The 25124-nt window shown below is 48.2% G+C and overlaps 1 protein-coding gene across 1 annotated transcript in view; it reads left to right on the plus strand.

The window, feature by feature from the left end:
* The window catches only part of CAMTA1 (calmodulin binding transcription activator 1), a 1290304-nt gene that overhangs the window by 1137716 nt on the left and 127464 nt on the right, over positions 1–25124 (plus strand). The window lies entirely within an intron of this gene.

Genomic DNA, 25124 nt, shown 5'->3' on the forward strand with positions numbered 1-25124 from the left:
CACCTGGCAGCACAGTTTGGGGAGGAAGTGAGCAGCCAATAGTGGCAAAAGAACAGGTTTAGGGACTATTTAGAAAAGCTGGACATATAAAAGTCGATGGGACAGGATGGGATGCACCTGAGGGTGCTGAGGATATTGGCTGATGTGAGTACAGGGCTGTTGGCTGTTATCTTTGAAAACTTGTGGAGATTAGGAGAGGTCCCAGATGACTGGGAAAGGGCAAATATAGAGCCCATCTTTAAGAAAGGGAAGAAGGAATAGCTGGGGAACTACAGACTGGTCAGCCTCGCCTCAGTCCCTGGAAATGTCATTGAACAGGTCCTCAAGGAATCTATTTCTAAGCACTTGGAGAAGAAGGTGACTAGGAGCAGTTAACATGGATTCGCTGAGGGCAAGTCATGCCTGACCAACCTTCTATGATGAGATGCCTGGCTATGTGGATGCACAGAGAGCGGTGGATGTGATATACCTTGACTTTAGCAAGGCTTTTTATAGTCTCCCCCAACATTCTTAAAAGCAAGCTATGGAAGTATGGATTGGATGAACAAACTGCAAGGTGGATAGAAAATTGGCTGGGTCATTGGGCTCAAAGGGTAGTAATCAATGGCTCAATGTTTAGTTAGCAACCTTAGGGGCATGTGGTAATAGAGGCAAAAGTTCATGGCAGCACTGTGTACATACATACATACGTGTATGTACCATGTAGGGACTGAGTTGCAAAGTAGCTCAGCCTCAGGATTTAAACATTCAGAGCCAATACTGCAGCTGCTGATAGAAATAATTACTAATATGTGGAAACCAGGGTGGAAGAATTGGGCTTTGAATTTCTTAAACATGGGTTATATGCAGTTTAAATGCTTGGCAGCCATTGAGAGTCTGTTTCTGGTGGGCATCTGTATATCCACAGGCGAGTCAACAGGAATCTTCCCATTTTGTCCTGGGTTGTTGCATTTCTTAGGACAGTTCCCAAGTGCTTGGGCCCAAAATATAGGGTTTCATCAGGTTGTCTAGAGGACAGTCTTGGGATTTTATACAACTCAGTGTAAATAAATATGTTTTCATACTTAATCTTACAGAAAACTCAGCTCTCTGAGAATCATTTATGGGGTGATTTTAAATTTCCCTCCAGCTGCTGTGGTAAATGTGGAATGCAACCACAGTGGACAAGTTCTGTAGAACCAAAAACTGACCATAAACAGAATGCACATTTAATGGGATAGATTCCTCTGACCTAAATGTGAAAAGTAACTAGGATTCTTAAAATAGATCCCAGGCTAATAGTCCTAAGTTTTATTAGTCATGCAGACCAGACAGTTCTTATCAGGCTCACTTGTTTGTGTCTATAATTAAATTTGTATCTGCACCCGCCGGTCCTCAAACATCTTGTTCCAGGCTTCTTTAATTCGAGTGTTCACCGGTACTCGCTTTGCCGTTGCAGGTTATCTTATGGGAGGTCTTTACACGCACTGCAGGCTGCCCCTTTCTCGCCTGCCATGACTTTGAATCTCTCACAGTGGGTGGGGCTTCGTGCGGCGTGGTTACCCTCGTTGAACGCCTGCTCCTTTGGTGTCTTCTGCGAGGCTCCACCTCCCCTATACCTCACCCTATACCCAGCCCGGCGGATCCCGGTTGCTTTCGTGGCTGACCTCGTGCTCCCCTGACCACCCCCAAACAATGAGCCCTCTGCTTGCCTCCTTGCTTTTCCTGCTTCCGCACAACCTCAATCCCTTCTGACACAGGGAAACATAAAACACACTTCTCTAGTAAAAAAAACTAAATGAATCCTAAGAAAACCACCACCACACCACTACTGGGCTTCCTTGCAGAGCAGGGATAGCCCTCCTACACATCAACTTGCTGACAGAGCCTTCTCCAAGCGACCTGGCTTCTGTGGCTCCTCTCCACCTGCCCAGGTTAGAGCTGTTCTCCCCCACAACTTCCCGCTATTGTGACCCTCTCTCTGGGTCTTCAAGACGTGTTTGCCCTCTCTCTGGGTCTTCCTGGAGCAGCTGCCCTCTCTCTGGGTCTTCCCAGCACAGTCGCCCTCTCTCTGGGTCTTCTCCTCACAGCTGCCCTCTCTCTGGGTCATCCCAGAGCAGCTGCCCTCTCTCTGGGTCTTCCCAGCGCTGCTGCTCTCCCTCTGGGTCTTCCCAGCACAGCTGTCCTCCCTCTGGGTCTTCCCAGCACAGCTGCCCTCTCTCTGGGTCTTCCCAGCGCTGCTGCTCTCCCTCTGGGTCTTCCCAGCACAGCTGTCCTCCCTCTGGGTCTTCCCAGCACAGCTGCCCTCTCTCTGGGTCTTCCCAGTGCTGTTCTTCTCGCGGCGCCCCAAGTCCTCTTACCGGCTCACATCTTGCTTCGCCCGTGGCTGGGACTCCTGCTCTGGGTGCTGGCTCGTTGCCTGGGTTGACTGCTCCTCCACAGCCGGTGAGTGTAGGCTCTCCCAGCATCCCGTGCCCCTGGCTGACCCCACCGGTCGGGCTCTCTCTTGGCATCCACGCGCCCCCTCCCTCTCTCACCGCCGGTCCTTTTATTTTCGCCGGCCGGTGATTGGGGCTGATGTCAGCTGTGGCCAGCGGATGACTGAAGGCACGGCTAATGATTCATGCAGGCTTTCCCCATTGTCCTCGCTTTTCCTCCCCTCCTGCTGTAAGTAATTTTTCTTTTTTTACTTTTGCTTTTATTGTTCCACTCCCGGCTCCTGGCCCTAGAGTTCCCCTCGTGGGCTTGGGAGTCTCCCCAGTTTGCCTCTCCCCGTGACAGTATCATTTCATAAAGATGGAAGTAGTTGTTCTGTATAGGTTCTGTCACTTCTGGACTTGAACTCCTTCCAAGACCACGTTAAGCCACATAACTGATACCTGCCATGTGCATTCTTCCATTCTGTCCCCAAGGAGAGAAATATCTGAAATGGGCTCCTGCTTTAAAATTCATTTAAAATTCATATGCATGCATATTACTATATGGTTTTCTTACAGAATGTAAGAAAAGTGCAAAGGAAAATGTCTTGCACTTAGAGTGGAAGTTGAGAAAGTTTGTGGTGGGTCTGAGCTCTGAGGGGAGTTTGTGTCACAGATGTGTCTGGTTCTGAGAGAGATGTTTCCTGCACATGTGAGCTTTTCTGGTATTGTTGAAAGTTCCATTGTGTGAGAGGAGCAAAACTGTTGACCATGTTAAGCTCCTTTGTCCTGGAGCTTTAGGCAATCTCTTAGATAGCTGACTATAATAATCTAAATGGAGAAGCCTGACTGTAATAGTAATACTCCAGTGACATTACCAAAAGCAGCAGACCAAACAAGCTCCCCAAAATCAAATAGTAGCTCAACATACCAATATTATATTTACCACTTCAATAGTAAATGTATATTGAAATACTTGAATTTTCTCCTGCAGCATATTTGTTTCTTTTTATCCTTTCTTAGCACTGTGGACAACTGTTGGACTACGAAACAGACAATGACCCTTCTCCCCTGTGGTTTCCTATAGACTTCCATGTCCAAATGCTCATAAATTACCTAAAGATTTGACCACATTCTGAGAAGGACATGGACTCAGAACCCTTGAAAGAGCTAACAGGAAGTATCTAGTGGGCTGGTGAGGCCATAGGCAGTTGAATTACTCTATTTACTTGAATCTAAGACAGGGGTCAGTAACCCCTGGCATATGTACCAAGCAGAGCATATAAAAGCATTTGCTTGGTACACGCGCTTCAGGGTGGATGGTGGGGAAGGGGCTGGGACTGTGCTTATTGGAGGATCATCTTTAATTCATCTTCCCCAGTGCTTGGGGGCGGTGCAGACAGTGGGGAGGCAGGTGGTATGGGGAGGTCAAGCAGCTTGGCCCCTGCTTGTGCCTGCTCCCCCTGCCCCCTGCCTTTCCCCCTGTAACCTTGTTCCCCCTCCCTTCCCAGCCTCTGCTCTTCCCCCTTCTCCCCAGCCTCTGCTCCCTGCTCCTCCCCCCCAACCTTTGCTTCATACTGGCAGGCTCCATCCATATTCTAGCCTGGAGCACTGAACACAGCTGCAGCCCAGTCCCTGTAGCAGCTGTGTGGGCTTTGCACTGCTGCTACAGGGCTAGGTTGGAGCTGTGAAGGACTCCCCTCCCCTTCTCTCTGACCCTCACTCTTCCTCCTGGCCTGGGCATCCTGAAACTGCAAGCATGTACCCCAGGCAGCAGCCTCATGATTTCTGTAAGTAGAAACCTGGAAACCTGCCAGGAGTCAAGAATTATGTGTAGGGAAGTCACATTTTAAAAGGGCCACTGTACCTAGTCTCTGAAATGACTCAAGTTGTTTTTTTTGTTTGCTTAAAGTATATTCTGACTCACCTCATCCAACCCCCTCCCCCCCTTGATCAATAAAGGTATTGGGTTACATCCTGCATTGTTGGGCTTCTGAGAAGGGCACAGAGAGAAAGGTCTTCCATCCCCTGCCTGGACAGCAAAGTTTTTTTTCTTTTCTTTTTATTTTCCTTTAGTTCTTCCTGATTATATCTCAGGATGCCTCAGGCTGAAAGAAGAACCCAGAAATATTACTGTGGGCAAAGAACCCCCTAAGTTTATGGGGTCTGCATGCCCTGGGATGCACAGGGGCCTGCCAGAGACCAGTGCCGGAGTGGTGGCAGCATTACCTTAGGCTTGCGCAGGTTCTCCAGGAAACAGGGCAGCTGGCTGTAAGCTCCCTGAGGAAGACCCTTGAAGCGCTGTTTTGGGCCTAGCACAGTGAGGAGGGTATCTCTGTGTAGTAGCACTCCCTACAGTGCCACCATAGGAGCCATGCTTTTTGATCCAGGCTTCAGTGTGCATGAAGCCTTTTGGCATGGAGCAAAGGTAAGAGGGGAGGGAGAGGGGCAGTTGAGGGAACAGAAGCTAAAAGGTAGGGAGAAATGGGGGGTGGAAGAGGCTGCAGAGGGGAGATAGGGGGTGCAGAGGTGTGTGGGAAGGGTGCAGGCAGCAGCTGTGGCTATGGCTGGACCCTGGGTACGGGCTGGAGCCTAAACCACTGCAGCCACCTGTCTCCCTATACCCTTGTATGCAGTTCTAAGACGAGGGGCTTTTCTCTTCATGTTAAATGGGGGAGGAGGGGACCTCATCTTATTAGATCTCAATAAATACAGTAGGTCTTCCACCCTTTTTTGGTTGTCCTCAACAGATGAACAAGAAGCCTAACATTTTTTATAAAATATTCATGAATAAGATTTTAACAAAGATGGCCTCTAGCAGGACATTGCTGAGCTTCATTCAGTCATGCTGTTACCTACCCATGGCACCTCTTTGACAATTAGATCATATTCGCTTCTTCCTTCCTGGGACTTACTGGAGACCTGCATAGCCTATGACTCTCAATCACGATGGAAACATTCTTCTTGTTTTTTCTCTTAATTCAGGGCAAAACCCAAAACATCCAGTATTAGGGGGATGGGATTTTTGTGTTCAGACTATAATCTTGGTGATTATAGAATATCAAGAAACAGAATCAACAAAGGCTTTCATTTCATATCAAAGCAGGAGTGTTTCATTTCCTAATCAGTTACTGCCACCTGGCGGCCACTGTCAGATTAACAACCCAGCTATAACTGGATTTCAATTAACAGTCCAAGAGCACCATAGAGAAAAGCTCCCAGAAGATATAATCATAGATTCATAGATTCATAGATGTTAGGGTTGGAAGGGACCTCAATAGATCATCGAGTCCGACCCCCTGCATAGGCAGGAAAGAGTGCTGGGTTTAGATAGTGAGTGTGTGACACACGCTAGCGGCCAGGTGCCACTTGCTTCACTGCAGTCCCATTGCATGCAGCAGAGCTCCCATTGCATACAGGGAATCAAGAAAAATAAAAAGTCCTTCCCTAAATACATGAGAAGTCAGAAAAAAAACAAGGGCAACATCGGACCGTTGCTGAACTAAATGGGGCAGCTGACAACCGACACCCAGGAGAAAGCTAATCTCCTCAATGGTTACTTTCCATTGTTTTTCCACCAGCCCAAGGGGATCATCCTGCCTGACAGAATGCAGGACTAGCAGGGTAAGAGTGATCATACACCTATAATTGGCAAAGAACTTGTGCGGGAACAGCTTGAGAGGCTGGACAGCCACAAGTCAGCTGGCCCAGATGAAATGCACCCAAGGGTGCTAAAAGAGTTGGCTGACATCATAGCACAACCAATGGCACGGATATTTGAGAACTCATGGTGCTTGGGCGAGGTTCCTGAAGATTAGCAGAGGGCCAGTGTGGTGCCTATCTTCAAGAAAGGAAGGAAGGAAGATCTAGGAAACTACAGGCCAATCAGTTTGACCTCAATCCCTGAAAAGATCTTGGAAAAAATCATCAAAGAAACAATCAACAACAGGCTAATGGGAGGCAACATTCTGAGACATAGCCAACATGGCTTTGTTGTGGGTAGGTCTTGCCTGACCAACCTCATTTCCTTCTATGACCAGTTGATGCATCACCTGGACAAAGAAGAAGAGGTTGATGTCATATATTTAGATTTTTAAAAAGTCTTTGACTTGGTCTCCCATGATGTCCTTATGGTAAGATTGGAGAACTGCGGCCTCAACAACCTTATGGTCTGATGGCTGGGAACTGGGTCCATGGTGATAGTGATTGGTGATATTTCCATGGTTGATGGAACCGAGTCAACATGGTGCATGGTGACCAGTGACATCCCCCAGGGCTCAGTACTTGGACCAGTACTCTTTAATATATTCATAAATGATCTGGACTTGGGTGTCAGAAGTGAGCTGGCTAAGTCGGCATATGACACCAAATTATGGGGAAGTGCAGTCACATTAGAGCAAGGGTTGTCAACCAGGGGGTACACGCAGGTGAGGATGGAGTATGCCCCAGGGTGTGGCATTGGCATCTCCCTTGGCGCGTTCCCATACTTTGCTTTTTACCTGGACGAGGGGCACGCCAGGTGCTGCTGGCCCCACATGGTACACTGCAGAGCTTCCCTGTCCCCCACCTCAGCTTGCTCTCTGTGCCTGCTGCCAGGAGAAGGGCCAGGGAGGCAAGGGCAGCGGTGCCCCTCTGTGGGCTGAACATGCACTGCCCAGCTGTCTGGACATGGGGGGCATTGCTTGTAGCGGTCATCACCCTGCGCCGCCACCACTGCCTTGCTGTTTTCTCACAGCCAGTCAGACATGCAGCTCCACAGGCTGGTGAGAGGTGGCATGCGATTTGCTGTGAGAAGGTGGCGCGGGGTGCTGCTGCAGTGGTGGTGCAGGGTGGTGGCGGTGGTGACCACCGCATGCAAGCTTCCCTATCTGGCCATCCAGGCAGCACGTGTGTGGCCCGCAGAGAGGCACCATTGCCCTCACCCCCACCTAACCCTTTTCATAGCCCTTTTCATAGGAGGGGGCACAGAGACACACTCCCTGCCACCCCACCATTCTTGATCTGCCCCCCCGCCCTTCCCCCCAACACACTTACCTGCATCTTCATGTGTGTGTATGTCTGCATCTTTGTTTGTGTGTCTGTGTGTGTATATGCATCTGCATGTGTGTGTATTTGCAGCTGCAGGCACATGGTGTCACACAGTTCTTGGGGCAGCAGCAGTGGGGTGCAGCCCAGCCTGCAGCAGCAGCTGCTTCCACCCCAAGCACAGAGCTGGGGGGCACATGCCCCCTGAGCCTCATCTAGGGTGTGCACAGTGACAAGAGCTGTCCCCCCACCCCACATGCCCCCCAGATGAACCGCTGTCTTGGCTCCATCCTGCACTCCACCCCAGCTGTGCAGCACCTATCCCTGCCCCAGCCCCAGCCCCAATCCCTCCCTCATCACAGAGGCCTCAATCTGCCCCCCTCCCCCCAGCCCTTAAAAACGAGAGAAAAATATAAATGGGTACATGAGGTGAAACTTTGAAGCAGAAGGGGTACCCTTGTTATAAAGGGTTGAAAACCCCTGCGTTAGAGGATAGGCTGTTAATTCAGGCTGACCTGGACAGGCTCGCAAGGTGGGCAGATCAAAACCTAATGACATTCAATATGGAGAAATGCAAGGTGCTCCACCTCGGAAGAACCCCCCCCCCCATCATACTAATAGGCTTGGCAGTGCTATACTCACTGGCATCACAGCTGAAAAAGACTTGGGGATCATGATTGACCACAAGATGAACATGAGCCACCAATGTGATGCCGCAGCTGGCAAAGCAAATAAAACTCTGGCTTGCATCTACCAGTGCATCTCAAGCAAGACCCAGGAAGTCATCCTCCTGCTTTACTTGGCCTTGGTGAGGCCACAACTGGAGTATTGCATCCAATTCTGGGCTCCACACTTTAGAAAGGATGTGGAGAAGCTTGAGAGAGTTCAGAGGAGAGCCACACGCATGATTAAAGGTCAAGAGAACAGGCCTTATGAGGAGAGGCTGAGAGACATGGGACTCTTAAGCCTAGAGAAGTGAAGGTTCAGGGGTGACTTGGTGGCAGCCTATCAGGAACTGGGAGAACGTCTGTTCACCAGGGCACCCCAAGGAAAGGCAAGGTCTAACAGTCACAAACTGCTGGAAGACTGTTTTAGACTGGACATAAAGAAAAACTTCTTTACTATCTGAGTCTCTAGAGTCTGGAATACACTTGCTCCAGAAGTGGTTCAAGCACCTACTCTGGATAACTTTAAGAAGCGCTTGGATGCTTATCTTGCTGGGGTGATCTGACCCCAACTGACTTCCTGCCCCTTGGCCAGGGGGCTGGACCTGATGATCTTGCGAGGTTCCTTCCAGCCCTAATGTCTATGAAATCTATGCAGCAGCTTGACCAAGAGCAAAACTAGATTTCAGTGGCCTCACAAATTTGCATTTCTGGGAGGGGGTTAACATCCATGTCTGCCAATGTCGTTCAGAGTAGGGCTGTTAGAGCCAGAAACCCTGCCTTGCATACTCAGCAGAGTTGGGTGTGGAGGGAGCGGGGGCCTTATTAGTTTAACAATAGGCTTCAGTTTGTCCCTCTCCTTGGGGTCTTTATTTGAATCAGGGAATCTCTGGCTTAGATCCTATCCCTATGTGATGTCTTGCAAAGAAATCCCTCCAGAACAGCTCTGCAGACATAATGGCAGACCTATTCCTGCTGCTGTGGGGATTGAACCTGTCACCAAGAGCAAAAGAAGGGGTGGCTGTTTCCAGACACCTAGACTACCATTTCTCTGCTTGATTTCTCTAGCTAGACAAAAACTCTTCCACCTATGTCTGAGGCTCAGGGGCCCAGACAAGGTATTCTTTCTTGCCTTTCCTGGCTGCTGCGGATAAAAAAACAGAAAATCTAGGTGTTTAGTAATGAGGCAGCTTCCTTGCTTTTGCCAAAGTATGTATATATTTATGTTGGAATAGGGGCTTGGCAACTGAGATCAAGGGAAGGAGGCAGAAATAACAGGGCATTGTATGGCAGTCAAAGCAGATGGCATGCTGTCCAGTCAGCAGGGTGCCTGTGCACATACAGAACATCATCAGTAACTGAATGGAAAGAAATCGGTATTGAAGTCTCTGTGTGGTATGGTGTGTGTGCAAGCAGACTAATGAGTGCCACCTACTCCCTTTTGGGTTATGTTAGGGGCATGAACAAACCCATCAAACAAGTCTAGTGCTGAAAGAGCCTGGTGTTTTTTTCAGTCAGAAAGCTTTCTGCATGTCCTTTCACAGCATTTGATGAAGTGAGCTTCAGCTCACGAAAGCTTCTCTCTCTCTCTCTCTCTCTCTCACACACACACACACACACACACTTTGTGTCTCTCACACACACATGCACACACACACACACACACACACTTTTCTTAGTCTGAGTTGCCTAGCTTTTCTGACTTCTATTTGACTTCTTCCCTGCCTTCTGTTTGACTTCAGACTAATACAGCTATATCTCTGTCCTGAACTCAGCTCCACAAAGCCACCCCATCTCAGAGAACCTGAGTCTCCAGCATGAGAGTGCCTGTTCTAGTTGATTTTTCTGTTGATCACCTCTGCAGTGAATAACCCTACATTTTAGCATAAAACAAATCATTTTTGATGTTTTTAGTAAGTTCAGAATTTGTAGTTTGGAAAGCAAGGGTGGGACTGGAATCTGAAGTTTGTGTGGGGATCATGGCTGCCTGTGAGGCTGTGCTACAGTTCCTGGCTCTGTGAAATGTTACAGTCAGAAAGGATGCAGATAATGACCTGTCAGTTCCACAGCAGCAATTGCAAATTCATCTCTAAAGGACTAGCATGCAGGGCCCCCAGGCCTGTGTTGGAGGGCAGGGGGAATGTCTATTGAAAACAGCCAACTGGCTGAACCCAATTTCTCTGTTAGTACGGATTTTGAAGGTGTTCTACTGTAAAAGCTGTGGCTAATTAGGATTGTGGGGCCCCCATGTTGCCCCTCTTTGTTCAGTCTGGAATCTGGAAGTCACTCTACATTCTTGTTTGTTTATGCAATACCAACATCCAGAAAGAGTCTGCACTTTATACAAATCCTCTTTTCTTCCAATTGCTCACTGAGAGCAAAAAGAACATTGCTGCAAAGGTATGAAACCAGATCAGGGATTGTATTCTTGCTGGGGAGGCTTGGGAATGAGGGTGCTGGCTGGAGCTGCTGACCTGGCAGTTTAGGCATAGGCAGTAGGGATGTGCGAAACTTTGGTTCCTGATTTGATTCAGTGGCGATTTTGCCCAAGTCAGTGGCCCAATCTCTGAACCCAAATCGAATCAGAGGACCCTTTAATTTGTCCAAATTCAATCGGAATCCTCCAAATTGATTTGGAGAGATTCGGAAAAATTGGGCAATTCAGACATTGACAGAGGTTTAAATGTTTTTTCTACATAGCTCTAGGTAGCAGGCAGCTCATGAATGCTGAGATGCTGGGATGCATGGAGTGTCCCACTGGAGTGCAGGGGGGCTCCCCAGCACGCTCGGCAGCAGACCCAGAAGTGGACCAGAAGCACATTTGGTCCACTTCTGGGTCTGCCAGGGAGTGTGCAGGGGGGCCCCCCACACCTCCCCAGCTCAGCAACTGGTGCCTCCTGGGTTGGGGGGGGGCACCTAGAGTCCCCCCACAGCCGATCGCTGAGCCAGGGGGGTATGGCGAATCCGAATCAAATAGGACCCGCTTCATACACCCCTAATAGGCAGGAGCAGGAGGGAGTGACATGGCCATCCCAGCTGTCACCAGCACATGTAAAGGAAATGTTGATAACAGTGGTAAGTGCCAGGGTCATGATACTGTTTATGAAAACAAAAGCAACCAAGATATCAAGCCTGATGATCAATTCAGAGTTGTTGAACAGATCAGGGGACAAATGCTAATAAGAATAGGGAATACGTGTGCAGTGGCTATAAGGAGGTATTGCTCACAAGAATGCTAAGTAGTGGGAGATGGCCTCAGGCAGAGTGACCATACTGGGGCCAGGATGAGGCTAGTCAGTGGGGCTGGTGTTAATTCAGTGCTTGAGGTCATGTCTACATGTGTGGTTTACTGCTCAGTAGACTAATTTACTGCACAGTAAAGCATCATCATCTACATGTGCGTGGTAATTGGGCCAGTGTAGACTATTTTACAGTGCCGTCAGATAGTCCCATCAGACAGGTGCTATCCGATGGTGGTGTAAATTACTGCACTTAAATTCACATGTAGGTGGTGACATCAGGATTAGTTTACTCTCCAGCTCATATTGTACCAGAGTTTATTCAGTCATATTAATTGCACATGTAGGCATGCCCAAAGTGGGGCATTTAAAGGGCCCCCCAGCTTCCTCTTGCATTGGGGCTTTGCTATGGGGGAGAAAGTTTCTGTAAAAACATCTTTTCAAGTTTAGCTAGAAGAATAGGTAGGGTGGCACAAAGCCCATTCGAGATATAAATAGCCCTGGGACTACTGTCACTGTGAAAAGGTGCTGACATGCAAGGTAAAGTATCTGTTCTGATAAAGTATCAGTTATGATTCACCTGGGACTAAAAATCTAAATCCTCCTGACTTGATTTCTCTACAGCAAAATATGTTCCTTTCCAATGTCCCCAGTGAGCTATAATGTCAGATTTATATCCCTCCCAAATACCAGTCTGCCGTTCCCTGAATGATACCCTTGAACTGTGTGCATCTGGGAAGCAGATAGGAAAGCTAAATTATTAATAAAACCAAAAGTTTGGTCAGTAGTGAAATACTAGTTCAGTAGTTAAGGTTGTGTTCACTCCCTGTCAACTGAACTAAGGCGAAGAGCATTCCTTCTGTCCCTGCAAGCTGAGCCTTAGATACTAACTAAATTGAAATACAATCAGTGTCAGGCACCTTCACACTTTTATTACAGCACACACAATTCCAGAGCTCAATAACGGGGCCATTTAGTAAATCAGATAAGAAATTCTAAGTATTGTGAAAGGGAATGGCCCAGTGATAACAGCTCTGTCCTGATTAACATTGGCAGAGACAAGAATTTGTAGCAAGAGTTACTTTTTTATTACATGTGAATATCTTGTAGATTGCTTATGAGAACAATTTACGGGAATTAGATTCCACAATGTGCTTTCATGTGTGGGTAGTCTTGAACTTCAGGTGGTTATATGTAAAAATTGCCTAAGCATTAAGTAAAGCTTCTCAAGTCTCATGTGGTGCTTCAAATTGCTTGACATACCCCAAATGTCATCAGTGTTCTGCACATCTCTCTAAATGTAATGTCACTGCATTTAGTTCTCACCTGCTATTGAATATCCCACTGCAGTTGCAGCTCTGCTAATTTCTAGAAGTGTTTAATACTGGAACAAAAATTCCTCATTCAAAAGAACTGTTGCTAATAAGAAAACAGCTGCACCAATCCTAAAAGGAAATTGAGATGAAGACAGAGAAAGACTGGGAAATAGCACATGCTGCTGGGTGATGCTCCTTCATCTGCATTCCTAGAAAGGAGATTCAGGAACCTCACCTTCATAACCAACAATGGGCAGGAATAGAGAGCTGGGATATAGAGCTTGAATTATACTTGGGTATGTGGATATAAAAAATAAATCTAATGAAAATTCATAGATTGAATAGATTTCATAGACATTAAGGGCTGGAAGGGACCCCGCGAGATCATTGAGTCCAGCCCCACTGCCATAGGCAGGAAGTCTGCTAGGGTCAAATGATCCCAGCAAGATAAGTATCCAAACACCTTTTGAAAGAGTCCAGAGTAGGTGCTTACACCACCTTTGGGGGGAGTCTGTTCCAGACCCTGGACACTCAGACTGTAAAGAAGTTTTTCCTTATGTCCAGTCTAAATCAGCCTTATAGAAGTTTGTGGCCATTATACCTTGTTATCCCTTGGGGAGCCCTGGTGAACAACTGTTCTCCCAGATCCTGGTGCACCCCACTTACATACTTATAGACTACCACCAAGTCCCCCCTGAGCCTTCTCTTCTCCAGGATGAAGAGTCCCATGTGCCTCAGCCTCTCCTCATAAGGCTTGCTCTCTTGGCCTTTGATCACGTGAGTGGCTCTCCTTTGGACTCTCTCAATCTTATCCATGTCCCTCCTGAAGTGGGGGTCCCAAAACTGGATGCAGTACTCCAGCTGTGGCCTCACTAAGGCTGAGTAAAGTGGGAGGATGATGTCCCTGGTTTTGTTTGATGCATGCCAGAGTTTGGTTTGCTTTGCTGCCTATGGCATCACATTGTTGGCTTGTATTCATTTTGTGGTCAATCAAGACACCCAAGTCTCTTTCGGTCATGGTGCTAGTAAGCGTAGCACTGCCGAGCCTATAAGTATGATGTTGGTTTTTCCTCCCGAAGTGGAGCACCCTGCACTTCTCTACATTGACTGCCATCAGGTTTTGGTCCACCCACCTTGTGAGCCTGTCCAGGTCGGCCTGTATCCCTAGCCTGTCCTCCAGTGTGACCTCCTTCCCCCATAGTTGTGTCATCTGCAAACTTTGCCAGTCTGTATCTGATGCCCGAATCCAGATCATTAATGAAGATGTTGAAGAGTATTGGCCTGAATCATGAAGGACACCACTGGTCGCCTTGGTCCATGTTGATTTGCTTCCATCAACTAATACTCTTTGGGTCAGACCCCGGAGCCAGTTCCCCAGCCATCGGACCATGAGATGGTCGAGGCTGCAGTTCCCCAGCCTAACCATGAGGACATCATGGGAGACCAAGTCAAAGGCTTTCTTGAAATCCAGATATATGACATCAACCTCATCTTCCTTGTCCAAGCAATGCATCACCTGGTCATAGAAGGAGATGAGGTTAATCAGGAAAGACCTTCCAGCAACAAAGCCATGTTGGCTGGCACTCAGAAAGTTGTCTTTCGTTAGCCTGTTGCTGATGGAACCTTTCATGATTTTCTCCAGGATCTTTCCAGGGATGGATATCAGACTGATTGGCCTGTAATTCCCTGGATCTTCTTTACTTCCTTTCTTGATATTGGGACCATGTTGGATCTTTTCCAGTCTTCTAGTACCTCTCCTGAGCACCACGAGTTCTCAAATATCTTAGCCATAGGGTGTGCTATGATGTCTGCCAGCTCCTTCAGGACTTTCGGGTGCATTCTGTCCGGGCCTGCGGACTTACGGATGTCAAGCCTCTCAAGGTGTTCCCTCACTTCACCTACATCAATTGTGGGCCCATCTCTCACCCCCTGGATACTTTGTGTCCTGTCTGACAGGGTGATCACCCTGGGCAGGTGGAAGACCAGTGCAAAGTAATAATTTAGGAGACTGGTCTTTTCCTGAGCGTCAGACGTCAGCTGCCCCATTTGATTTAGCAGGGGTCCAATGTTGCCTTTGGTCTTTCTCTGACTCCCCATGTATCTGAAGAGGGACTTTTTATTGTCCTTGATTCCCATGGCTAGCCTGAGTTTGGTTTCTGCCTTGGCTTTTCTGGTCCGTTCTCTACAGGTGTGGGCTAGTGTTGTGCAGCCCTCTTTGGTGATGATTCCTGTTTTCCATCTGCTGTAGGCTTCTACTTTTAGTTTCAGGAGGTCCAAAAGTTCCCTATTGAGCCAAGGGGGTTTCCCACCCCACTGACTGCATTTCCTGCAGGATGGAATGGACTTTCTTTGTGCTTCAAGGATTGCATTCTTAAGGAGCAACCATTCCTCATTGACTCCCCTTTCTAAGGGGCTATGGTCTCTTAGTGCCTGACTGACCAGTCTCCTTAGTTTGTGAAAGTCAGCCTTCTCAAAGTTGAGGGTTTCTGTTTTACTGAAAGATTTGCCTACCCTGCATTGGACAGAGAAAGTGATCAGTTCATGGTCGCTGTCACTAAGCTTCCCCTTGATCCTCAAATCACTCACCAGACCATCCCCTTTGGCCAGAGCCAGATCTAGCAGTGCCTCTCCCCTGGTTGGCCCATAAACCTCTTGCGTTAGGTAAAGCTACATGACTGGTCAGATTACATTCATTTGCACTGAGAACCCAGCAGTGAGGCCTTGATATCTAATTAAAGACACAAGCCTGCTCCATGGAGACAGCCTTCCAGCCTCAACAACTTACAGAATGGACCTGGGAAAGGAAATGGGTTTTTCTCACCATTAGCAAGCGTGTAAGGCAAGATTAACCCGCTGTAGGTTGCAGGCAGTGAAAGACAAATCATGATACCTAATGCCAAAGTAACCCAGACATCTTCACCCTCAACTATGCTATGGTGCTTTGCCTTTGTCACTGTCCAGAGTCACATCCAGGGGATGGGCACCTGCTGCCTGTTACTAGTTGTGTTACTCAGGGTGTAGGGTTGGCTCCCCCACCTATGGATCTGCTAGCTGGTGTCCTGGTGCTGCAAGCCTGTTATCCAGACAGAGCTGCTGCCTCTTCACAAGTGCTTCTGTGATTCCCATGGTCTGGGGGCTAGGCAGGGCTATAAACCCTATTTGACCATGCTGTCTTGAAGCATCATCAGCACCTTTGTATCCACCCCGTGTCTCTGGGAATTGGGGAAGGCGTCTCATAAAAAAAAAGATTGTGACCTTTGACCTCTTGAGGGGCTCTGCTTCCTCAGTCAGTGATGGAAAATGCTGAACCAGCTGACACTTCCCCTTGCATGTGACAGGGTCTTAATCTTGGACCAAGGCCTGGTGACTGGGGCCAGGATAGAAGCTGCTGGCTTTTATCGGGGTTCCTCTGTACAGACCTGTGTGGAGCTTGGTGCAGTCCGGGCTAAAAGGATGGAAAGAGCCCCTTCCTACTGCCCCATGCCAAGGAGACAGGCATCATATCCTTTCTGAGCTGAACCTGATCGCTCTTGAGCTGTGGTGTCCCCCACAGCAAGATGCTGCCACCAACCCAGACAGGGGGAGAGGGTGTGGCAAAACACCTCTGGAATTCAGCTGCCCTCTTGGTGATGTAGGAGGTTGACTTTTATTTTCTCAGATATTCTAAAATGCCTGCAGTGTGGTGGTATTGTGGATGCCATGCCTGCAGCGCTGCAGCCATGGTGAGGGCCTGAGCATCTTAAAACTTCTATCCTGAGTCACTACCAGTGCCAAGAGTTTGCTGGGGGAGTGACACTGTGAGTTTATATAACAGGTTGGATGGCAGTTGGGGTGCAAGAGGTATGTAGGACAGCCCCACAAACCCAAAGGTTGCCTGCATAGGCAGTGGAAGGGGGCTAATGGGGCTTAGCCCCCCAAACATGGGGCAGTGTTAGGGCTGCAAGGCAGCCCAGCTGAGGGCTTCCGGCACAGCAGGGGTGGGGAAGGAGTGGGGCTGGGGCTGGGGTTAGGTGAGGGGCAGGCACTGCACAGCCGGTGGAGCACAGGACTGAACCACGAGCGGCTCATCCAGGGGGCACGGCTACTGCTACTACCTGCACCCTGGGAGGCACAGTGGGCGTGTGCCCCCAGATCTACGCAGGGCAGGCTGCCGCTGTGGGCTGGGGCCGGGTCTGTGCTGGGCTGTTCCTGGCAGGAGGGGGGTGGGGACAGGCTTGGAAGAGCCCAGCGCAGCCTCTGCCTCAGCCTACAGAGGCACCCTGCTCTGTCTCATGCAGATCTGGGGGCACACGCCCCCTATGTGCTCCCAGGATGCATGCAGCAGCAGGAGCCACCACCCCCTCCCCATGCCCCCCAAAAAGCAATGATAACTTGGGGTGGGGTAGGTGCAGGGGTCCCGGGGGCTCCATCCCCTCCATCCTGGTGGTGCAGCCAAGGCTGGCCCCACTGAAGCCCCCAGCTCTAGGCCCCCCAGGCAGTGCAGGGCCGGGGCCAGCATGGGGCTGGGGGGTAATGGATTCATTAGTGCAGGCGATGCTAGTGCTGGGCAATGACCATGGGTGTGGGGGAAGGAGCAGCCTCACAGGCACAGCGAGCCCCAGCTCCAGCTCCGATTCTGAGCCCGGCTCAGCTCCACTCCCTTCTGATCCCTGCTAAGTCACACCCCACTCTCTCCCTCCACTCCCATGGATGTTTCCCCTTCCCCTACAGACTTTCCCGCTGGGGGGGGGCACACGTTCATAAGCACACATGTGCTCAGTCCCCCACCCAAAAAAAATGTTCTCCCTCCTCCTATGGTTGCCTGTGGGAAGGGGCTGTAGGACTGGTGGCATTGCCAACAGCAGGGAACTAGGTGAGAGTGACTAGGGTATCAAAGGGAATGAAGGAGTTCAGACTGTTCTATGATGAAGTTTCCTTTGGTTCTGATCTTCCCTAGCGGCATTTTCTGGTATTATATTTTATTTCCCTATGCTGCTGCTGATCAGAGAGGCTGCCAATACGTGTGCTCAGGGGTGGGGAGGGTGGCATTTTAATTAGAGTGGTTCCAGTACAGCCTCTCTAATTAAAACACTCACCATCACATGTATTAAGCCCCCACACATTTTAAAAAGGCTGCAGGACACCTTATCTACAGCTTATTTGATGAGGTTAAGATAAAGCGACTCTGCAACCATTTAAAAATGTATGAGGGTTTAATACATGTGATGGTGAGGTGTCGCTGGAGTGTTCTAATTAGAATGCTGAGCAGACTTGATTAATTGAGTCTATGCAGCCAATGTGTCTATACAGCCATAAAGTCCTGATGTGCAAATGAATGGGTAGCTGGTGAGTCAATACTAGAAAGTCATTTTGACTCTCTTCCCCGTGAGAGGAAAAAGCAAGACTTGGATGAACTACTCCTCCATTCTGCCAGGAATGGCTGGGGGTGCTTTTGCCAACATTTGGGATTCTTGGTGGTGAGCCTTCTGTCATTCCCAGTTCTCCCTCTCCTAAAACCCAGTGCAAGAGCATTAATTGTCCCTTTTGTGGCTTTAGCCCCTTCAGCTCTGCTGGCTTCTACTCTGCTGTATGGAAGGGTTGTGCCTGGGATTACCTCATTTTGGAGGCAAAGAAAAATTCAGTGAGGCTGTTTGCAAGATTTGATTATAAATAAATGCAGAAGGAATTGAAACAGAAATTAAAATTAAAATACTTTGCAGTATTTCCATTTAATTTAATTTTTTTTTAATTTCTACATTATGACCTTAAATTTAACCAAATATGCTTTTAAAGTGGTTTTACTTTTTCAGCATTTAAGAAAGGGGAGGGGTGTGTGTGTGTTTTATTAACCTTTCTTTCATAAGGTATTTTTTTCCCCATAGATATTTCCTTTCCCACTGATTCATTATGTGTCGGGAAGCCAAGCGTGACATGTTAAAAGCCATCTTGATAGTATTTGATATTCAGTACTAACAGCTTACCAACTCATAGGAGTTTTTTCTTTAAAGCGGGGGAGGGAGACAATCTGCATATTGGATGTGCCAAGACAGTAGGTAATTTGCATTAAGCATCTAGAAATTCTCTTCTTGCAATCTGTCACCCTTCACTGGCTTTTTATTTTATAACCTTCACAACATAAGGAGGTGTATAAGCATTAGAAGAGCCACAATACATAGGCAGACAGTGGAGGTGGAGCTTTTCTTGATTAGCAAGAGCAAAGGTAGCAAGGGAACTGTTTTCTTGAATGCCACCTCTCCTTGGGAGTCTGAAGCCCCATTGTCTCCTTCAGATGTTCAGGATCAGAAAATGCAGCCAACAAGACTGGTGAGAAGGGCAATCCCAAAGATACGTAGTCCCTAGAGGGAGGTTTTACACCTCCCTCTAGGAATTACATATCTTGGTTAGTAAGGCTGTGCGAAGCTTCGGTTGCTGATTCAACTTGGCAGAGATTTGGCTCAATTCGGCAGTCAAATCTCTGAATCTGAATCAAATCAGGAGACCCTTTAATCTCTCCGAATCCAATTGGAACCTTCCGAATCAATTTGGAGAGATTTGATGATTTGGACATAGACACAGCTTTAAATGCTTTTTCTACATACCTCAAGGTACCGGGCAGCTCGTGGATGCTGAGATGGTGGGGCGGATGGAGTGCCTCACAAGAACGTGGGGGGGTCCCCAGCACACTCAGCGGCAGACCCAGAAGTGGACCAGAAACACTTCTGATCCGCTTCTGGGTCTGCCGTGGAGTGCGTGGGGGACCCTCCCCTGGCTCAGCAACTGGTGCCTCCTGGGTTTGGGGGGTTACCTGGGATCCCCCCATGGCCAATCACTGAGCCAGGGGGGCATGGGGTGGGTCCCCTGCATGCTCAGCAGTGGACCCGGAAGTGGACCAAAAGTACTTCTGGTCCACTTCTTGGTCCGCCACTGAGTACATCCGCTAGTCCCATCTTCAGATTCAGATTTGGCCGAATCAAATCGGGACAGTGATCCGAATCAACGAATTGAATAACCATCCTCTGATTTGGGCTGAATCTGAATCTAATACGGCCCACTTCGCACACCCCTATTGTTTAGTCTTGTTGGCTGCACTTGCTGTTGTTCCTCTGGGCTAAGTATCAGCCAGGTCCGTAAGCTGGCAGTTGGGGGTGGGTCGAAGGCGACATGTTTTGTCTGGTATTTTGCAGAAGGCCTACTACAAGGCTGGAGGGTAAGACAGCACCCAGAATACACCTGTGGGCCTGGGAACCACCATGGTTCAACCAGTCCTAAAGTGGTTCCACAGCAGCTATGAGGTGAAAGATGAGACCCCCAGAGACCCAAGCTGCAAGCAGTGGTGAGGGCAAGAGACAGACTATGGCTGGTGAACATGTTCCCCAGTGACAGATCCAAGGCAATGTGGGAAGGGTCTTTCACAAGGACCTACAGAAAGAACACAGGAACCTCAATTAGCAGATAGCCCACTGAATACTCCCTGTGTGGGAAGTGCAGCACAGAGAGGGGTTTGTCACCCCCTAGCATTCTCTAGACAGACCTACCTGGGGGTAGAGATGATTGATTACTTGCCCTGGAACTGTGCATATGCCAGAGAGGTCTAAGGAAAAGTGAGCAGGCTCCTCCACTTGATGACAGGTGATAAGCCTGACCAGGGAAGCTATGTTGTGTGGCTACCTGACAAAAAAGCAAGGGACCCTGACAGTCCACTTTGACTGATTTGTTTCTTGTTTCAAAAATGCTCTGTGGAAAACCAGGAACTTTCTGCTGTACAAGCCTACAAGCCTCCCAGTAGAGGACTGCCTAAGATTGGAGGTGAGTGAACCGCAACTATACTTCCAGATAATGAAGGAAGACAAAGGGGAAAGAGAGGCAGAAGAGACCTGGAAGAGGAAAAGATGACACATAATGTTTCATGAAACAAGCACAGGAAATGACAACAGAAGATTTGCAGTGTTGTGAATGAAGACTGGAAAGGGAAAGCGGAGGGTTTGGTTTTGGGCTGAGGTATGAGATGGAGTGGGTATGGGGAAATGGATGGGGAAAGGGGAAACAAGGGGATTGTAATGTAGGTATAACTGTTGGTGAAATGTGGGTGAACGCTTTGTTAGGGTGACTGTATTTGGATCTTGGGGAGCACTGTATTTGCAGCCAAATAAAGGCTTTTTTCCGTGTCTCAGCAGAGCTGCTGGTCACAAGGCAGGATGATATATTAAAAGTAACATTGCAAATGCTTAGGTAAGCAGTTTCTTAACAATGGAGTAGTGTTGTAAAAATATATAGTTCACTGTGGAAGAAGAACAAAATGCAGTCCACCAGCTATCGTCAGGAGGTAAAGCAGAAGTAAGACCTTGGAGATGAAGGAGTCAGCAAGAAACCAGAAAGAACCAGCAAGTGACAGGAGGAAGCCGGGGTCAAAGTCTTACACATGCGCTCTTAGTAGAGAGGCATGTAAATGAATGAAATGCATAGGCAATCCCATGCTAATGAAACAAACAGTAAACAGAGGTGGAGCTTGAGATGGAAGGAGCAAGGGTGGAATGAATGTTAATGAGCATGCACCAAGGTGTATAAAATGTGAAAAGAACTAATGTTCACTGCGGCTCCCCGTGTTCGTAGGCTGTGTGTTTGTGAGGGAGCTAGTCCAAAGCTGTTTCCATTCTGAATAAAGCTGTTGCGAGCAATGTGTGCTGGTGTTTGCTCCCTGCTTGCTCTGGCTAATGAGTAACAGAATCCATAAGCAATTGGATCATCATCTCCCTAGTCGCTGGGCTCCGTATGGAGTCAGGGTCTAACCTTCTTTAGTCACACTGTTGACCTGTACAATCAAAGGAGAGTGAGTTAGTGTGGATATAGATTTAAAAAAATTAAAAAAATCAGGACATTTTTTGTTAATTGTTTTATTAAGATGCTAATTAATTCCATTTTCATAATCTGGAGCAATGGGTACCAGAATGTTGTTTCTGAAATCTGCTCAGTTACTTTAACCAAACACAAATGCTACCATCTCCTCTTTTTGTTGCCTGCTAGGTTTTAATGAATGTTAAAATACACCATCAGGACAATTTGTGCCCTTATTTTTTATTACTTACTTTGTTTAATGAACCCCTGCTAACAGGAAACTGAAATCCATTTCCTGTTGTAATAACTTTTTCCCCCTCTTTGCATTCACATACTGACTGTTCATTAGGGCTGTGTGAAACAGGCACTATTCAATTTGGATTCAGCCCAAATCAGGGACAGCGATTCAATCAGTTGATTTGGATCACTGTCCCCGATTCAATTCGGCCGAATCGGAATCTGAAGATTCGATGCTGATTCAGTAAATCAGTAATTTGGACACGGGCACAGCTTTAAAAGCTTTTTTCTACGTGCCTTGAGGTAACAGGCGTGGCTCGTGATTGCTGTGGTGCTGGGGTGGATGGAGCATCCCACAGAAGCACGGGGGGCTTGCCAGCGTGCTTGGCAGTGAACCTGGAAGTGGACCATAGGAACTTCCGGTCCACTTCTGGGTCTGCTGGGGAGTGCTCTAGGGCCCCCCATCCCGTGTCCCCTCGGCTCAGCAATAGGCTGCAGGGGGGCCCCGGGTGGCCCCCCAGACCCAGGAGGCACCAGTCACTGAGCCAGGGAGGTGCAGGGAGGCCCCCCAGCACGCTCCCCAGTGGACCAGGAAGCGGACTGGAAGTGCTTCTGGTCCCTTTCCAGGTCTGCTGCCAAGCAAGCTGGGGAGCCCCCCATGCTCCTGTAGGACACTGCATCTGCCCCAGCAGCACAAGGTTCAGAGCCCCTGCTACCTAGAGATATGTAGAAAAAACATTTAAAGATGTATCCACGTCCTGAATCGCTGAATGTCTCCAAATTTATTTGAAGGGTTCTGAATTGATTTGGAGAGAATAAAGGGTCCTCCAATTCGATTCGGATTCAGAGATTCAGCCAAATCTCCTCTGAATCGAATCAGAGACTGAAGCTTCACACAGCCCTACTGCTTGTGGAGTTGTGGAGAAACCATATGCACAATTATTATTATTGTAGTATACTAGGCTGCACTTCCAGGGGTGGCCATGACAACGCCTGGTGGCCACCCTGCACCTGTCTACCTACCTCAGTTCCCTAATTTGGTTCTTCTCTGCCACCTGCCATACCTAATGTGCTGTTTTAGGAGGCTGCCTTTTGGGTAACCAGGGTCCAGCTGCAGGTGCCTTACTCCCCCACTCTGTTTTTGGCCAGGGCTTTTGAGGGGTTTAGTCCCTCTTGCCTCGGTCTGGGTACCTAGCATGCCTGGGCTTTGGCCTGTCCTGGGCCTCAGCTCAGTTTCCACCTACCTCTCTCCCAGAAATACCAGCAGAAAAGAGGAAGACTAAACAGGAGAAAAAACAAAGGGAAAAAAAAAATCATAGGATGCTAAGCACTCTGTTCTGTGGTCTTTGTACTTTCCCTCACAGTTGCCATGGTCTACTAGGTGTTACTAACAAATGGACAGCAAGAAGGAAAAAACAAAACTAGACCCCTATCTGGTTAACATAAACAGTTCTTGGTCCTCTGAGTTGTGCTTTCTCTCCAGGACCCCTTCCAGGGTTAACATAAACAGTCCTCTGGGGGTACTTACTGCCCAGGACCCCTCCTGAGTTAAAATAAAAAGTCCTCAGTGCTTCCCATGCACTCACTCATCCACTCCACCCACAAAGGTACCTCTAAGAGAACAACTCCTCTTGCCATATGCATACTCCTTCCTTGTATCCCTAGAAAGCTCTATCCTTCTCTGACCTGTAGAAGAGTGTATATACCAGTCAGCCTTTCCCCATTGGTCAGCTGACTGGGCTTATTTATACACTGCTAATTCCCCTCCATTTAGAGGCTGTGTTCTGTAGCTAGGTGCTTGCAGGTTAGGCTCTGTAAGGAGGTGAGTTTAACTCAGGGTTGGCCATTTCTCCTCAGGCAGTCTCTGCCCTTACTTGCACTAGGAAGCTTGCCCCTTCCTCTTCAGCTGTATCTTGGAGCTGGCAGCCAAGCACTTCTCTACTCTGGCTGCTTTGGTGAGACTCTTTCTTACTGCAGATACTTGCTCTCTTCCTCCTTGCTGATTTTTTTTTTCCCCTGGTCCTCTCTTCCCTGTTACTGGGTTAGGGTTCTCTGTTACATGGGGGTTTGCAGAAAAGGGTTTGCAAGAAGATGGGTGAAATTTGTAACATCTCCTCTAGGAATGTGAAAGGTTAAATGTTTAAATGATTAGTATATTTATACCAGGAATGCATTATCAGTTAACATTTAGCATGGAGTAGAGTCTGGTGGGGAAGGGAAGCAGCACAGTACCTTAGCAACAGGAAGGCAGCAGGGCAAGTGGGAGTGAGGGAAGACTAGTACGCATAGCTAGCCTGCTCCCTCCCTCCCAGTGTGCTGGCAGCTGAAGCAAGGTGGGAAAGCCCTTCAGTTGCTGCTGCTTCCCACGGCTTCATGTGGGCTCTGCACGCCCCAGCTGAGACTAGGTATGTGTTATCAATGACCCATTTAACTGATATAATTAGAGGAGGTTAACAGATACTTTTTTTAATGATATTTACATCTCTATTTTCTCCTTGGATTAGTTCTTGTAACACCATAGTTGTAGCTGTTGAGTAATATACTTGCAGTGCATATTTAGCTGCTTAGATAAAAATCTTACTAAGCATGCAGCTCTACTAGTTCTTCTGTGATTGTATTTCTGGGCATCCCTTTGGTCTCTCATTCTGTCTGTCTAGTTAAACCAAGAAGTAGGTATATCCTGCATTAGAAATTCTGGGATGCTAGAGAATCCTACAGAGACTTAAAAGGTAGTGAGGCTTTAGAAAAAGGGGCTTTGAGGTAGGTTCCCTCACATCTATCCCTGGCTCTGCCATTTAGAGTCTATTTAGAACTGACCCTAGGGCAGGGGCCAGCAACATTTTTGGGCAGAGTGCCCCCAGCAACCTTGACTTGTAAGATGTTGGTGTGCCGGGGCGGATGGTGGGGGAGCTGCAAGGGGCCCAATCCTTGTTGTGGCAGTGGAGCCATGGCCCCTTCCCTGCTGTATGCCATGGTGTGGACATGCCTAGCAAATTGCCTTTGCATGCCATGCTCTGGCACTAATGCCTCCCCTTACCCTATGGGTTTCCCTTGAGCATCCTGGGCTCTATGAACCACTCCTCTCTATGTCATAATCTGCACCAAGGCTCACGTGCTTCTGGTTCTTCAAGTGGAGCCTATCTGCAGACTACTTGTGGCCTTCTGTACTTAGCTGTAACTTGTGACAGTAGAGGTGGGAAGTGGGGTACAGAAGGGCCAAAGTCAGAAACAGGATATTTCAGGTTTGCTGCTAGTAGATCTTTCATGTTTACAGCCTTCAGTGCTCAGCTGCGTTCAGCACCCACCAGAAGCTTGGGCTAGACAGCCACTGAAGTTTGAGTTTAGAGGATTACGTTGGAGAAAGTTGCTGGGTAGGGACCATCCTAAGTATCATTGTAGGCCTAACCTAAGGGTACCTCTGTATAATGGATGGCA

This window comes from Alligator mississippiensis, chromosome 13 (genome assembly GCF_030867095.1).
Source record: "Alligator mississippiensis isolate rAllMis1 chromosome 13, rAllMis1, whole genome shotgun sequence".
In the NCBI taxonomy this organism is placed as follows: Eukaryota; Metazoa; Chordata; order Crocodylia; family Alligatoridae; genus Alligator; species Alligator mississippiensis.